Source organism: Monodelphis domestica, chromosome 2 (assembly GCF_027887165.1).
Source record: "Monodelphis domestica isolate mMonDom1 chromosome 2, mMonDom1.pri, whole genome shotgun sequence".
NCBI classification, from domain to species: Eukaryota; Metazoa; Chordata; class Mammalia; order Didelphimorphia; family Didelphidae; genus Monodelphis; species Monodelphis domestica.
Window position 1 is genome coordinate 354,261,951 of NC_077228.1, and position 14,109 is coordinate 354,276,059.

Below are 14,109 nucleotides of genomic sequence, written 5' to 3' on the forward strand. Positions count from 1 at the left end.
ATGGAGGTAGCAACATACAAACAGCTTTGTACAAGCAAGGCACAGAAAGATTAAGTTGGAGGCTATGTCAGGGAGCCTGAGGATTAAGGAAGAATGGAATTCTTCTTGAGGAAGGTAGACTATTAAATGGGAATAGAAGGAAGACAAAGAAGTCAGGAGAAAGTAGTAAAGAGAGAAAGAAATACAGACATAGAGAACAGCTAATGAAAATGCCTTGAGGAGATAATTTTGTAAGTGTAACAACAAAGAAGTCAATGTCATTTGATTGTGGGTTGTGTGTGTGGGGGGGGGGATGTGGAAGACTGGAAAATCTGGTTGAAGTTAAATGTAAAAGTCTTTAAACACAGTATGATGGATTGTACATTTCATCTGGCAGGTAACAGAGAGTCATAGGAATTTATCAAACAGAAGGATAACATACATGGTCACAGCTATGTTTATGAAGATAACATTGATAGTTGGGTGGAAGATGCAATGGAGTATAGATAGAATGAAGACATGGCAATTTAACAATAGTCTTTAAAAAAAAAAAAGACCCTTACCTTCTGTCTTAGAATCAATACTATGAATTGTTTGTAAGGCAGAGGAGCGGCAAGGGCAAGGCAATGGGGGTTAAGTGACTTGACCAGGGACACATAGCTAGGAAGTGTCTGATTCCATATTTGAACCCTGGACTTCCCATCTCCAGGCCTGGCTCTCAATCCACTGAGCCACCTAGCTGCCCCCTGTCTATATTCTTTTGTAGTATCTCACATATGAGGAGATAATGGTGATAGCAGTGTCAGACGAGAGAAAATATATGAGCTATTGAGAAATTAGAATTAACAAATCTTAGCAACTCAGTGGATATGGTTTGAGATAGTGAGGAGTTAAGAATGACAGAGTAAATGCCAAGGTAAATGGAGGGATGATGGTGTCCTCAGAAGCAGTATGGAAGTTGGAAAGAAAACAGGATTTTGAGGAAAAGATAATGAATTTCATTTTAGACATGTTAATTTAAGGTTTCCACGGGACATTTAGTCTGATTAGCAAAATTATGAATGCCTAAAATTTATAAATTATGCATTTTTAATCACAATCTATTAGAGACTTGGCTGAGCATGGGGTATATTTAGATTGGCTAGGAAAAGAGCAGATAGAACTGATTGCTGTCTTCAAGTATTAAAAGGACGCTTACACTTAATAGAAATCAATCTTATTTGGGGGCACAAAACCCAGAATGTAGAAATGAATATAAATTACAGGGAGGTCAATTTCAGGAAAATCTTCCTAGAAACTCAACCAGTTGTCATGGAGGAAATGGGTACATCTTCAACACAGGTTAAATGAACACATAAAATGTTTTAGAGGAATGTCAATTCAAGTATGCATTAGAGTTGATGGACTCTGAATTACTTGCCAAATCTGAGATCTTATAATTCTGTGACATGACTTCTGTGATATTTATTGGGAAAGGAAATGGGGGGATTGGAAAAAATGGGAGATAAAGGGAGGTTTGTATGGGGTATGGAGAAGTTAAGGGGAGAGAGGGAATATTGCCTGGTGATGCAAGGGAGGGAGATGCCCCATGCTGAGAGGAAGCTGCAGGGGTCTGATAAGGACTGTTTGTCCTGAAATAACTGAAGTTCAGTTCCCTCTATGCCCAGAAAAGATAGTCCACTTATCTGACTGTGAATTCAAATAATATAAAGTTTAATAACCAGTTAGGATTGGAGTTTTTTCTCAGCTTCAGACCTGAGGCCAGGCCCCAGAGGCTGGCGGAGGATTTGTCCCACTCCTGTTTACTGTATAGCAATCCAGTTTTGTCTAATTCAGAATCTTAGCAGTAGACAGAAAGCAAACAAGAGAAGTTCTGACCTTCAGAAGCCTGTGCCTTCCAGCTGAACCAAGAAGAGCATGCCACTCCAAACTGGGCTGAAAAAGTTCCTTCCTCCTCCAACACCAGGAAGCAAGTCCTAACCTGCAGGAAGGAAGTGCTAGTCACAAGACCCAACTGCCACTCCCAGTTGGGCCCTTCCCCCACAAACTGTCAGTCTTGTTTCCTTTCCATATTTCTCTAAAAATTTCTGTATTTAACAACTAGAGTTGCTGTTAGAGTCTTTCAGGTGAGAGGAATCTATTTGAAAATGTGCCAGATTAAACATCTACCTGGCATGTATATGATTTTAGGGGAGAAGGCAATCCAAATAATTATAGCACATAAATGCCATTTTACCTTTAGAATAAGTGGCAAAAGAAATATCTTTTGGTCAGAAAGACTTGGGTTCATGACCTGCCTTTGACAAATTCTATGTGACCCTGGCCAAGTCATTTAACTTCTCAGTATTTTAGGCATCTCCGGTAGACTGTAAGTTAAAGAACAATTTTGCTATCGAAGGAAGTTTCTTCCCCTTGTTGCTTCCTAAACTGATAAAATCACAGGTCTAGATTAAAGATAATGACAATGGTGGGGAAGGTGATTATGATATTGATGATGAAAAACAACCCAGAAGAGCTATGTATCAAAATATAAAGCTATGTTTTAAAACACCCTGCTGTAGATTTTATACTGACTGAGAAGGGAGTGAATATTAAAACTGTCTTTGTGGCCCATCTCTGCCCTTTCCAAATCTGTTCCATTTCTCTTTCAATAATGATATTGGGCATTTATTTAGAGCCTAAATTCAGAGAATGTAAAAAGCTTTACATACATTATTTATTAATCCTCACAACATGCCTGTGAGTTAAAGAGTATTATCCTTATTTTATAGATGGAGCAACTGAAGAGGTTTTAGTGAAACCTGTTCAAGGTTAAACAATGAGTCAGTCATGGGTCTAGAAATAGAAAACGAGTCCTAATATTTTATCCTCTAAACTATGCTGCCTCTTTTAATAAATAATTCAAAATAGAATGCTAGGCATTATTTCCCTTCATGTTATAAGACTCTACAACCCTCATTCCCAGTCTATGCCCTCTACCAGGAATCTGAGTCTATTTTAAATAGAGAATATTTATACATAGCACAAACTCCACCTAGAGCTTCTATCAGCTACTAAAACCTATTGGAGGATTACTATTCTCTTTTCTAATAGAATAATTTTTACCTTTCTCCCAGATGAACATAAATAAGGAAAGCCTATTCACCCCTTTCTCTTAAGGGTTACTATCTTTGAGGTAGAGATGACAGGGATTTCATTTTAGTTTGATGGTTTCTTTTAAAATAGTTTTCATTTTATTTTATTTTCAATTAATAAGCATTTTTCTCCTTTTTTCTTCCACATGCAAAATAAAAGAAAAACACTATGTAATAAGTATGCATATTCATTTGAGGAAACAAAAGATAAAAATGTTAAGGGAAATTATATGTGTGTGTGTGTGTATGAATGTCTATAGGAAGGATAGGGCCTTAGCAATATCAGACATCAAAATATATTACCAAATAATAATTATACAAATGAATTGTTACTAGTTAAAAATAAAAATGTGCATTGGTGGAACAGATTAGGTAACAACTTATTGGAGCAAACAAAGCTAATAGCCTAGTGTTTTATGAATTTTAATGACATCTTAAGACACTTCTGGTATCTAGATGTCCCATTAACAGCTCCAGGAATTTCTTACCTCCTTTAACCAGAAACTTCATAAGAGAAGAAAAAGAAATTGGGGGAAACAGAATGGGCAGATGTAATAAAAGCATCTCTGTTTTCTGATGACATGATGGTATATGTGGGAAAAGCCTAGAAATTCAACTAGAAAGTTAGTTGAAACTATCAATATGAAAGTATCAGGAAATAAAATAAATCAACATAAATCATCAGCATTTCCATGTATTTCTAACAAAGTCCTGTAAGAAGAGATAGAGATACTCTGTTCAAAATAACCATGGATAAAATGAAATACCTGGGATCATGCCTAAAACCAGGAACAACATGAACATAATTCTCATAAAGTAAGTTCTAAATGATTGGATTGTATCAAATATAAATTGTTCATGGATGGGCAGAACTAATGTAATTAAAATAACAATCCTACCTAAAGTAATCTACCTATTCAAAGCCATCCCAATTAAATTACCAAAAAACAATTTATTATGTTAGAGAAAATAATAACAAAATTCATTTGGAAGAATAAAATATCGAGACTATCAAAGAAATTAAAGAAAAAATATAAAGGAAGGAGATATAGAATTACTGGATTATAAATTGTATTATATAGTGGTAATTATCAAAACTATCTGGTACTAGTTAAGAAATAGATAGTCAGTGGAATAGATGAGATATATTACAAAGAAAAGCAAAAAATTATGGTAATCTTGTATTTGACAAAATCACAAAACCAAGTTTTTGGAAAAAGAAATCACTGTTCTATAAAAATTGCTGGGATAACTAGAAACTAATTTGTCAGTAACAAAAGATTGAAAATATCTTACGCTATTCACTAAGATAAGATCAAAATGGATGCATGATCTAGGCATAAAAGGAGATACCAGAAGTAAACTAAAACAGGTATTAAAAGGGATTTTTCTTAACCTCTCCCTCTGTCTCCTTAAGAGACTAGAAAGCAGGATTTTTAAGTAGATTAGAGACAGGAGGCAGTGAGCCAGAGCTGAAGATTCTATTACCAAATTGACCAGGACCTAAGGAGAGGAAGTAGCCTCTGACAGGAAGTTAGGTGGATAGTTGGTTTATGAGGGGATAAGGAAGCAGCTGCAGACAGTTGTAGGTCTTTTGCCTCTGGGATCTCTAGAGAACAGGAGGTCTGACTCTGAGGTAAGGATATGCTGGCAGTTGGCTACTGACAGTTGGGCTGCTATAGAAAACTGATAAAAGGAGTGAGTGAGTGATGGCTGTCTATTATTTTAGGGATTTAGGGAGTTAGGTAGTTAGTGAATCATTTAAAGATTGAGTAGTGTATAGTAGGCCTGGTGTGCCAGGCAGAAGAACCTGTCCTAAGAAGACAGAGATAGTTTTAGGAAATTATAAGTAGTTATTAAGAATTTTAGGTATATTTATAAGGTATAAGATTAATAATTTCTCTTTACACTTTTCTATCTTTCTATCTGTATTTCTTTCTCTAATTAAACAAAGTTTTTGTTAAACTGCTCTCCTCACGTTGTCAAACTCCTTAATTAACAGTGATTATACTTAACTATCAGATTTATGGAAAGGAAAGGGATTTGTGAATCAACAAGAGATAGAGATCCTGACAAAATGTAAAATGGATAATTTTGAGAACATTAATTAAAAAGAAAAACCTTACATTTTAGAATCAATATTGTGTATTGGTTCTATAATAAAGGGGGATAAAAGGGAGAGATTTATAATAAAGGAAGAAAGGGTGAAAAAGGAATGGAGTCTTTTTTCTTCTAGGCAAGGACAGAGTGAGAGGAAGTGGTGTTTTTTAGCCAGAGGAGAGGAGGATAGATTTTGTCTTTCCCCCCTCAATCCTCTCTGACTAGACCTCCTCACTATGGCTGCCTTCAACTCCTACTTCCAGGCTCTCTGGGATCTTTGTTGAAAGAGGTTTCTGGTGTTAAACCTCTTTCTTCTGGAGAGAAACCACTTCTCCCCTCAATTCAAGCTGTTTTTTAATAAAGCTGGAGTCAGTTCTGGTTCCTAATAACTGAGTTTATTCAAAGCAAGAAGGGAAGGGACAAGGCTGATGAATGGTAAGGACTGAGATTCAGGAGGGAAAGAGGGAGAGGGGGTCCCTATCTAATTAGTACTCTTCCCCCCCCCAAAGTTAGACAGCTCAGGTCTGATAACCAAAACCCCTGAACCCAGAGTAGTGAAATCTTGGTTTCTTCTCTGGCACAGAAAGTGTGCCCAAGTTCAAGGTTCAAAGGGAGCTCTAGAGATCTTTGTGGACTTCTTGTCTCTCAAAGTCCTTGTCCACTGGCTGGGGTTTGGGAGGATCTGGGATCAGGAATTTAGGGAGAGAAACACTGACTTTTACATTTAGTCAGAGTCCCAAAACCCTCAGCTCAGGTACTCTCTGCCAGCAGTCAGTTTCAACGGCCTGGATCAGCTTTTTCTCTCCCTCCAAGGTTCCAAGTTCCTTTCTGTGCATCCCCCTCCCCCCCCTTCATTGCTTGCAGGATTCTTACAGCTCTTCCAGGCTTATTCCCAAGATCTCCAGATTTCTCTCTCTTACAGTTCTAAGTCCGAAGAGTGGTAAGGGCTAGGCAAAGGGGTTTAAGTGGCCATTCTCTTTCTGGTGGCAAAGAGTTAAAAACTGAGGGGATGCCCATCAATAAGGGAAGGGCTGAAGAAATTGTGGTACATGGTTATGATGTACTTTTGCACGTGTAATACTATTGCACCATAAGAAATGATGAACAGACTGATAAAAAAAAAAAACTTTTAAAGGACTACCCAAGATAATGAACAGTGAAATGAATAAAACCAGAAAAACATTATATGTAGTCACAGAATTAACACTGGGACAATAAATTGTGAATGTTACTTCCAGAGAGGGAACAGAAAGGTGAAGAATGAAAGATTTAATTTCTTTCGTGTTACCTGGAGAATAAAGAGAGACAGAAACACTTGTGGATACATTATGTCCTTTTTCTCTGTGTGTGTGTGTGTGTGTGTGTGTGTGTGTGTGTGTGAATGCTTGTTTTGTCTGATTTTGTAAAATTTAGAATAAAAAACAACTAGAAAATTCACAGTTTGGCAGTACTCTAGAACTCTATTTGCATCATCTCCAAAAAGTAAGTGGTAATAGCTTTCCAGTTAAGCTTTCAAGGGACATCGTTCAGAGAATTCCCTCAAATATCAACTTCATGAAATTTTAAAAATTAAAAAAAAAGACCTTGTGCAAACATCTCTAGAGTCCAACTAATAACTGAGTTTATTGAAGGCAAGAAGGAAAAGTACAAGGCTAATGAAGGGTAAGGAATGAGATTTAGTGTTATACTTATCTATTTTTATAATGTCCTTTTTGTTCATGTGACTGATGGATTTACAGTTGGAAGAGACTTTGATCTTCATATTGTACAATTCATTCATATTACAGATCAGGAAACTGAGGCCCAGTGAGACAAGGTCACTAGTATAAGTTGACAATAGTAAAATAATAATAAAGACTCAACATTAATTATACTGTTCTTGGATCAACATATCTATCTGTATTCATTGTCTCCACTTCTATCATTCACACCTAAGCCTTTTATATTCTTGTTTCAGCCTTTATCACTCCACTAAATCTTCTTCAAAATTACTAATTATCTTATAATTATAAAACATTCTGACATTTTCTCCATCCTCGTCCTTTTTGGCCTTGCTAATGCTTTTGACAGTGAAGGTCACTTATTCTTCCTGAATATTCTTTTTTCTCTGAGTTTTCATGACCACTTTTTTTCCCTTCCTTTTCATTCCACATTTCTGATTAACTCTTTGCAGGCTTATTATCACTAAGAGGCCACCTGCCTGTGGGCATTCCCTAAGGTTCTACCCTGAGCCTGCTCCTCTTTTCCCCCTAGTCTTCTTAAAAAGTTCATCAGTTTCCATATGCTTAACTATAACTTCTATCCAGATGATACGGACAGATGATAGATCACATACAATTATCTCTTGACTAACAATAGACAAATTGAACTTGAGATAATTTGTTGAGGAGATTAAAGGATCAGAGGAGTTTTGTTAGTAAGGATGGGGGAGATATTGACATGTTCATAGATGACCTAGGAAGAGGCAAGTAAATAATGTGAGGAGAGGAAAACTAAAAGAGAGAGAGGCAGAGTAGAAAATCAAAAAGAAAGGTGTCAAAGAAAATGAGGTCAAAGTTGTAACCAGAGAGTCAATCTTGGTAAAGGAAATAGTCACTTCTTTGTCAGGGACAGAAGCAAAGGATAAAAAGAAATGGAGGGTAAAATAAAGATGATTTGAATTGTAGAAGGGTGAAATAAAAGGGATCATCACTTTTCCAATAATGTATGAGGCAAGATTCTCTGCTGAGGTGGTGGTGTATATGTGTGTGTGGGGGGAAGTGATAAGGAGGATTTAATACCTGTTAAATAGTTCTAGGTATTTAATGATCCTTTTGCTTCTGCTCCAACTTCTCATAAACCTACACCTTCCCCTGACCTGTCTTCCTTTCATTTTTTCAAGGAATAATTCATTATCTCTACATAAGATCATTCCTGATATTCTTTTATCCGTTTTCTTTAATTTATTTGGCATATTCCATTTATATACTTGGAGGCACAACTAAGTTGTATAACAAATAAAGTATAGTACTTAGAGTCAAGAATACGTGAGTCCTGACCAAAAAAAAAATTGCTAACTATGGAACCCCAGGCAAATCATTTGGACTCTGAGAGGCTCATGTAGAAGATGAAAATAAAATAAACACCTACTTCAGAAGGTTACTGTGAAGATTAAATTAGATAATATGCTTTGTACATGTCAAATTACTATACAATGGGAATCACTAGGTACCTCAATGGATAGAGAGTCCAATGCCTAGAGACAGAAGGTCCTAGGTTCAAATAGACACTTCCTAGCTGTGTGACCCTGGGCAAGTCACTTAACACCCCTCACTTTCCACACTAATGCCTAGCTCTTATCTCTCTTTTACCCTTCGGCCTTGGAACCAATACTTAGTATCAATATCTATATAAATTCTGCTATTAATTATTATAATTTTGTTGTTATTGCTACTATTATTATATGCCATATTTCATAATTGATTTCCCCAAAAATCTTCTACTAATTGTTATTATAATTATTAGTAGTTGTGTTAATACTATTACATGTTGTGATCCCTGAAAAAATTAATATTCCTCAGGCAATGAGAGAGGTATCATTTGTTTTGTATTTGTATTTCTGGAGCCTAAGCTAATGTTGAACACATGCTAAGCACTTTAACTATCAAAAAAATGTTTTTGTATAATTACAAAAAATTATTACAAAATTCATCTGGAAGAACAAAAGATCAAGAATATCAAGGGAAATAATAAAAAAATGTGAAGGATGGGGGCGTAGCAGTACCAGATCTTAAACTGTACTATAAAGCAGTGGTCATCAAAATAATATGGTACTGGCTAAGAGACAGAAGGATGGATCAATGGAATAGACTAGGGGTAAATGATCTCAGTAAGTTGGTGTTGATAAACACAAAGACCCCAGCTTTTGGGACAAGAACTCACTATTGTGAACTTTAGATTACTCCACCCTACTTAGTCTAACAAAATCAGGAATGTCTACACCCATACTTAAGGATTAAGTATCTAGGAGGATGACCTATGATAGACATGTACTAGCAAATGACAAATCAGAAACAGCTGACAGACCCCTGGGCTGTCCTAAGTCAAGCTTAAGCTGCCATTGGTACAGGTGAGATGCAGGAAAGTGATATAAAACCCTTTATATATTTTGTGTCACTTCCTCCCTCTGGGCTCTTTTGAGGTGGAGAGGTGGCTGGCAGCAGCTTGCTGAGCATGCTAAGCGTTCCAGCATCTTGGTGTGGTGGAAGCTATTGTCTGGTTTGGCTGTGAGTTTTTCTTGATACTATACTGGGAGAAGCTGAGTAGCCTAGTTCAGGTGAGGCATCTTACTTAGCTCTATCAGAGTTTAGGCTAATTCTTTCTCCTTTACCTTCCAAACACTACCCTTTTAGAAAGCCACTAATCTTCAGAGACCTTGTGGTGGAGGACTTTGAACTTCCCCTGGCACAGGCCAGGTGGGAGAAATCTTACACCCTTTCCCTCTCCCTTCTCCTTAATTCCTTTCCTCTATATTAATTAAACCACCATTACTTTACTAACTGACTTTGGTATTTTATTTGGAATATTCCCTGGTGACCAAAATTAATTTAGATTAGGTCACAACCCTAAAATTATCCTTACAGTATTTGACAAAAACTACTGGGAAAAATTGGAAAACAGTATGGGGAAAATTAGGTTTAGATCAATATCTTACACTCTATACCAAGATAAATTAAAAATAGATAAATGACTTAAATATAAAGAGTAAAATCATAAAGAAATTAGGTGAATATAGATTAGTATACCTGTCAGATTTGTGGGAATAGAGAATATTAGAAAATATAAAATGAATGACTTTGATTATATCAAGTTAAAAAGGTTTTGTATGAACAAACAAATACAACTAACATTAGAAGGAAAGCAACAAACTGGGAGAACATTTTTATAACAAAACTTTCTGACAAGCTTTGTAATCCCAAATAAATAAGGAACTAAGTCAAATTTACAACAACAACAACAACAAAAATCAAGCCATTCCCCAATTAAGAAATGGTCAAGGAAACATGAAGAGGCAGTTTTCACAGGATGAAATAAAAACTATCAATAAGCACATGTAAAAGTTTTCTAAGGCCTTCCTGATTAGAGAAATGCAAATTAAAACAACTCTGAAGTATCACCTCACTTGTAGCAGATTGGCCAATATGGCAGCAAAGGAAAGTGATAAATGTTGGAGGGGATGTGGAAAAGTTGGGACACTAATATACTGCTGGTGGAGTTGTAAATTGGTCCAACCATTCTGGAGGGCAATTTGGAAGTATGCACAAAGGGCTTTAAATGAATGCCGACCCTTCGCCCCAGCCATACCACTGCTAGGTTTGTACCCCAAAGAGATAAGGAAAAAGGATTGTACAAAAATATTTATACCCACATTCTTTGTGGTGGCAAAAAAATGGACAATGACAGGGTATCCATTGATTGGGAAATGGCTGAATAAACTGTGGTATATTTTGGTGATGGAATACTATTATGCTAAAAAGAATAATGAATTGGAGGAATTCCATTTGAACTGGAATGACCTCCAGGAATTGAGGCAGAGCAAAAGGCACTGAACCAGAAAAACATTGTACACAGGGACTGATACATTGTGGCACAATTGAATGTAATGGACTTCTCTACTAGCAGTAATACAATGACTCAAGACAATCCAGAGGAACTTGTGAGAAAGAATGCTATCAACATCCAGAGAAAAATTTTGTTTTATCATGTAGTGCAATAAAGATATAATTAGGGTTTTGATGCTAAAAGATCACTATACTGCAAATATGAATAACATGGAAATAGGTTTTTGAACAATGATACATGTATAACCCAGTGGAACTGCTTGTTGGCAGTGGGAGGGGAGAGGAGAAAGTGGGATGGGGAATAGGGAGAATCATGAATCATATAACCATGAAAAATATTCTAAATTTAACAAAAAGAAAACAAATTAAAAAAGAATTGACCTTGGAGTCATGAAAAACTAAATTAATATCCCACCTCTGTGTTAGTCTTGGCAAGTAATTTAAGCTCAAGGACCACTGTAAGTGACAGAGAATGTGCATATTTACCTTGGTAGAAGTTCCCCTTAGAAAGGATACCCTATAGGAAAGAATTAATAGGTACAATCTCCAAATTAATAGTAAACCAAAATAGCAGATTCATGCTAACCTCCTTCACTCTCTCCTGCTTTTCAGTTTCCACTCTGCATGATTTTACAAAAAGTTATTTTTTTTTCCTGGAAGCTCATAATCTCTACATATAAGAATTTAAAATTTTTTTGACTTTATATTCCCCTAAAATATGATTGGGAATTCTCCATATTCCTGAGAGCTCTCTTCTATAACCTTTGATCCTATTAACGGTGGTTAGGTGGTCATTTGTAAGATGAGGGAACATGAGATGCCGGTATTAGATGATCTACTCACATCATTTCACCTTGTCCCCAATCTTGAGATTTCTCCTTCTATTTCCTTGAATTCTGGGCTCTCCATTTTCCCTGATGTAGGGGAGGAGAGAGTGGGGTTCCAAGGCTTCACTTAATAGTCAGATGAAGGCTAGATATCGGCTCACAAGGAGCAAGAATATAGAATGGAGTCAGTTAACTAATGAGACCTACCCACTTCAAGTCACATTTGCTTTGATCTCCGGATAATTCCTATTGCTTAGATTCCAGACTCCCTGTTCCCAACTTGGAGGTGTTGGGGAAGGGAGAGGGTTGTTTAATTTATTTTGCAACCAGACTCTTTTCAGACTAGATGCAGCCACTAGTTGTGAAAACTAAATGAGTTAATGTATATAGAGTGCTTTACAAATGACAAAGAATCATATAGATGTAAAGGGAGACAGGAACTTTATACATTAATTCTAGCAGAGGGTAGAGCTTTGACTCTAAGGAATTGATAATACTTAGCAACTCTTGGTCTCTGAAAGCATGTCTTCCATATGATATTAAGGAAATTAATAAAGAAGCTGGAATTGGCATCTGTAGAAAGTTCCCATAGGCCTTGATACATGTAAAAAAAAAAAAACCCAGTGGAGTTGTGCATAGGCTATGGGGTGGGTGGGAGGGAAAGAATATGAATCATAGCAATGGAAAAATATTCTAAATTAATTAAATAAAAATTTTCAATTCAGATTAAAAAGAATGTTCCAGTTTCATTGCCATAATAGTAAGTCAACAAATATTTAATGAGTGCTCTAGGCACTTTGCAAAGCATTTGCTGTTCAATCCTAACTGACTATATGACTATACAGATTTTGTCCAGGGGGTTTTCTTGGCAAAGATAGATATTGGAGTGGTATGCCATTACCTTCTCCAGTGTATCTCCATTTTACAGATGAGGAACTGAGGCAAATAGAGGCCAAATGACTTACCCAGAATCACACAGAATCAATGTGTGAACTGGATTTCAACTCAGACTTTCTGATTCCAGACTCTATGTTCTATCCACCACACCACCTATTAGTTGCCCATAAGAGGGATTACCAGTCAAAAGAAATAGAAATACAAAATAGAAAGACAGATAAAGAGAGAGACAGATGGAGAGAGAGAGAGAGAGAGAGAGCAAAAACATGGTGCCTGCCCTCAGGGTTCATGTAATAATAATAGCAGCCTACATTTATATAGTAATCACTATGTGCCAGGATCTGTACTGGGTGCTTTGAAATTATTATCACATCTGATCCTCACAACAATGTTGCAAGGTAGATGCTATCATAACTACCATTACAAATGAGGAAACTAAGGGATACAGAACTTATGATTTACTCAAATCTCCCAGAATTAAGTATCTGAAACCAAATTTGAATTTAGGTCTTCCTATCTTCAACCAGGCACTATGTTTTCAGTACCACCAGCTACCCCCAATGGAAAAAAGAGAACAATCAAACAAATACATACATATAAAATAAAATAATAGCATTTATATAACACTATAAAGTTTGTAAAGTGCTTCACAAACATGACTTTGTTTTACCCAAACAATCATCTTGGGAGGTAGATGCTATTATTACCTCCATTTACAGATGAAGAAATTAAAATAGATAAAGGTTAGGTGACTTGCCCAGGGTCATACTTGCAAGTGTCACATTTGAACTCAGATCTTCCTGACTTCTGTTTCAGTGTTCTATATACTGTGGTATCTCACTGCCAAATATATGGAAATTTAATCTTGGTAGGAAGGCATTAATATAATTGCATGTATGAGTGTGTGTGGTACATAACAGGATAGGGAATCTACAGAAACAAGGTTTTTAGTTGAATTTGGTAAGTTCTAGAAGGTAAAGGGTAAGGTTGGGGAGCAATGGAGATAAGGATGACAATAGCCAGTGTAGATTTTTATAATACAGAACCTTATGATCTTACCTACATGCTCATTTTCTCTTATGGTCAAAATTTATTAGCAGAGATGCCAAAAAGTAAAAAAGTCTTCAAGCCAAAAAGAAATAGGTTTCCTGAGAGAGGGCTGGTCTCACAATAAAGTCAGACTCTGGTTAGCAGCCAAAGACCCCAAGCCTTGTGAGCAGCCTCTTTATATAGATCAAAAACATGTTGCTAAAAATACACTTTTTCAGGTTGCTCCCAAGCATCACATTATTCCTAAACATCAAGTATAATCAGCAAAAATCAACCAAAAAGGAGAAGTAAAGTACAAATTCGATACCACATGGATGTGTTTGAACAACAATTTCACATAATACAGCATAAGGTGGAAAATAGTCAGAAAACTTCATGCCAACTGTGTGATTTATTTTCAAAAATTATTAGTTTTAGAAAAGTTTAAGATCTATGCTATTAATGATTAAATCATAAAAGGGGGTAGGGGATTTCATATTCACACTCTAAACCCATTTTCTACTTTATCTAGCAGGATGCCAT